The 4,083-nt window shown below is 45.2% G+C and overlaps 1 pseudogene; it reads right to left on the reverse strand.

The window, feature by feature from the left end:
• Positions 1–202: 202 nt before the first annotated feature.
• On the reverse strand, positions 203–2,503 carry LOC102814868 (annotated as a pseudogene).
• Between the last annotated feature and the right edge of the window lie 1,580 nt (positions 2,504–4,083).

Consider the following 4,083-nt stretch of genomic DNA (forward strand, 5'->3'; position numbering starts at 1 on the left):
GAGATGCGGTCAGTAAGGGAGGGAAGGTTGGATGTTATTCAGGTGTCTTGACACCACCATAGGCAGTAGAGGCCAGAAAGATCCTCAGTGGTGGGAGCAGTACATGTGTCTCAGATGGCTCCAGCCAGGAGTTGGTCAGCAACCATGAGAGTTCATCTCTGGCCAATGCATCAACTCAAGGTCCCTGCTCCTGGTATCCACTTCAGACTGTGGTGATCCTCATGACAACCTCACAGCCAGAATGGGAGCTGGAACAGACATCTGGTGGCCACCGCTGTCCAAGAAAGTACAGGATTGCCTGACGCAAGAGCTCCTGCATGCGCTGATCCACTGGGGGGGGGGGGGGGGGGGAGCTGATGGTTCCAGAAGGAGGGCCAGTCCTTGAGGTCCTTGCTGTCTCTTCCCCTGCATTTCCTCCTAAGTCTTTAGTCTTGTCATAATTCAGGACCTTCCACTGCTGATTCACTGCCTGCCAGCGCTTGACTAGTGGTAGACTGAGGAATGTTCATGGATGATGAGGCCTATGCAGACACCATCCATGCCATAGCAGATCTGAAAGAGCCGATCCTGATCCTGCCACTGCCGCTTGGCTGAAGGGCTAAATGAGGACCAGATGAGCCGGGAGACGCTGGCGACAAGGGAGAGAGCATTCAGAACTATGACAGTAATCTGGACCTTCTTGATGACCGTCAGAGACATGGCCTGCCACTGCAGTGGGTTGTTGGTGCTGACTGCCAGGACCTGGTACTTGAGGTAGCAGAGCTCACAGCTCCAAGAACCTCTCTCACAGATCCAGCCACTGATGAGGCAGGGCTGACGTGTGCAAAGCACAGAGCCGTGTAAGTGGCAGGGGCTCAGGAGTTCTTGTACAGGAAATGTGGGTTGGAACCGACTTGACAGCACGTCACAACAACAACAATCACGTATAGGCTGAAGACAGACTTACAAGTTCTCTGTGATCATAATTCTCAAGATTCCTATCATACATGTAAATCTGTTTTGCAATAGTAAGCAGGAGAAACCTACATCCATAAGGCAGTCAAACACATAAACCTTTTAAAACATTCAAGTTCAAGCGTTTCTTCTACCTTGTTGTTGTTATGTGCCGTGGAGTAGGTTCCGACTCATAGTGACCCTGCACAGGGTTTCCGAGGCTGTAAATCTTTAGGGGAGCAGAACGCCTCATCTTTCTCCCGCGGAGCAGCTGGTAGTTTCGAACTGCTGAACTTGCGGTTCGCAGCCCTATTCGTAACCACTAAGCTACTAGAGCTCCTTTACCTTAGACTAACTCATTTCCTAAGCATATAGCCTTGGGCCTCTGTTGTTGTTAAGCACCGTTGAGTTGGTTCTGACTCATAGTGACCCTCCATAGGGTTTACTAGGAGTTGGTTTGAACCACTGACCCTATGGCTCAAGCTGACCTCGTAGTCCAGCACATTGTCCTGCAGGGCCAATAGGCATTCTTTTTAACTAGCCTGATGTGGGCTCCAGGCAACCCCAGAAGCTGATGCTCTCCCCTGTACTTAAGTATTTCATCTGCTACATTCCTTTTAGCCATTACAGTAACAAAATACAAAATCTCATGCTCTCATGAATCTGGAACCACTGCAATGAATCCTGCTTCTGACGCCAGTTGCTTAAACCAAGTGGGGACTACATTTGACTTCCTCTGACTCCACAAGGAGGAAAGGGAACCAAATTCAAAATCAACCCAAGGCCGAGTCCTGTGAAGTAGAGGTCAGACATGCCTCCCCCTGTATCAGTGCTTTTAAAATTCATCAGACTTGAGAGCCAATTTAGAAAACTCATCCTTGAGAACGTCACGTGTTTTAGGCCAGCTTTTCTAGATAAACAAAACCAGTGAAACATATATATGTATATATAGAAAAAGAAGCTTATTATCAAGGAAATGGCTTACAATTGCAGAGTTCCAGGCCCTCAGCAGAGGATAGAGAGAAAACCTTTCTTGAGTGTCCATTATATTGGGAGCAGGCCACACCCCTAAGGAAGCATCCCTTTGATTGGTTGACTGCTCCTAACCACTCATTACAGCTCTAATCTTCCCTACACAGTCACTATGAATTGGATTCCATCCACTTGAAAGCAATGTTTTTTGTTTTGTTTTTTAGGTCGAGTACAGATGAATGCCATCAGTGATGCCAGAGGCTACAGAAAACAGTTTGAACATCATGACACCCATATAGGGTAAAATTTGAATCAAAATGTCAGAGAAATCCCAGCCTGATAGAATATACTAACCACCCACACTGCTGAGGCATGAATCCTAATTGGAAAACATTGCCTTGACTAACAAGCCATTAACTAAAAAGAAAAATAATGATAAAATCTAAAATAATTTTAAACAGACAGCTAAATAATTTTGATAGCAATTTGTCATTTGAAGGCATAGAAAAGAGCATGGGATCCTGTGGTTCACCTTCCATGAGGGTAAATGGGTCCAATTCTTAAACAAAAATGTACCTTGAAGCACAGCAGCCACCATCTGTCAGTTGTAGGCTTGCCTGTTGCTGTTATGACGCAAAATAGGTTTTAGTGCAGTTATGGAAACAAGGAAGAAAGGCCTGGTGAGCTACATCTGAAAATCAACCAACAGACCCCTATGGATCACAGTAGTCTAATATTCCTTTCTCCTAGCCTTTCCCAGGCCGTGGAGTCGGTTCCGACTCATGGCAACCCTGTACAGGGTTTCCAAGGCTGTAAATCTTTTTATGAAACGTGATGTCAAGATTGACATCCGAATTTAAAGAGACAGTATAGACATAAAACCAAATGGCCACCACTCGTCTGTCTGTCGTGCTGTGGTGGTTTGAGTTGCTGTGATTCTGAGGGCTATGCCACCAGTGTTTTAAATAACCAGCAGGGTCACCCATGGTGGACAGGTTTCAGATGAGCTACAAAACAAAGACAGACTAGGAAGAAAGAGTGACAAACTACTTCTGAATCGCTAGTCACTGAAAACTCTATGAATAGCAGAGAAACATTGTCAGACATAGGACTGGAAGGTGGAAAGGCACTCAGAAAGTGACTGTGGAAAAAAATGCCTCCTCAAAGTAGGGTTGACCATAATGACATGAATACAGTTAAGCTCGGGAGAGGCGGAGGGTCAGAGAAAAAGAGGAAGACCCCCAACGAGATGGATCAGCCAGGTGGCATCATTGATGGACTCAAGTGTGGCAGCAGTAGTGAGGTTGGCCCAGGATCGGACATTTTTTCGTTCTGCTGTGCATTGGGGTCACTATGAGTCGGTTCCGACTCGATGGCACCTGACAACAACAACAGGCTTTCCCAAAGGAATCTATTGTCTTTTACGAAAGTAGATTTCACTGAGCGAAAGGAGATAATCAGACTTTCCAGGGATTACTGGACACTGGCTTTGAATTGACACTGATATGGGAGACCCAAAACATCACTGTGGTTGACCAGTCAGGCGGGGATTATGGAGGTCAAGTTATTAATGGAGTCGAGCCAAATTCCATCTTACAGTGGATCCAGTAGGTGTCTGAACTCATCCTGTGGTGATTTCCCCAGTTCCAGAATGCATTATCAGAATAGAAATACTCAGGAACTGTCAGAACCCCCACATTGGATCCCTCAAATATGGAATAAGGGCTATGATGATAGGAAAAGTCAAGTGGAAGCCATTATAACTGCCTCAACCTACAAAAATAGTAAACCACAAGCAATACCACATTCCTGGAAGGAATTCAGAGATTAGTGTCGCATTCAGGACCTGAAGTATACACAGGAGGTATTTCTCATCATAACCCCATTTAATTCCCCTATCTGGTCTATGCAAAAAACAGCTGGATGACAGTGGACTCTTGTAAACTTAATCAGGTGGTAACTCCAATTGCACCTGCAGGTCTAGATGTTGTTTTGTTGCTTGAGCAAATTAATACACCTCCTGGTATCTAGTATCCAGCTATTGATCTGGTCAATGCCTTTTCCTCAATTTCACTTTCTAAGGGTTCATTTTTATGGAATTCACTAGTTTTGCCATTTTCCTTATCAGAAGCAAGAGGCTTGATAGAACAATGGAATCGACTTTTAAAGACACAATTA

This window comes from Chrysochloris asiatica, unplaced genomic scaffold, assembly GCF_000296735.1.
Source record: "Chrysochloris asiatica unplaced genomic scaffold, ChrAsi1.0 scaffold00005, whole genome shotgun sequence".
NCBI classification, from domain to species: domain Eukaryota; kingdom Metazoa; phylum Chordata; class Mammalia; order Afrosoricida; family Chrysochloridae; genus Chrysochloris; species Chrysochloris asiatica.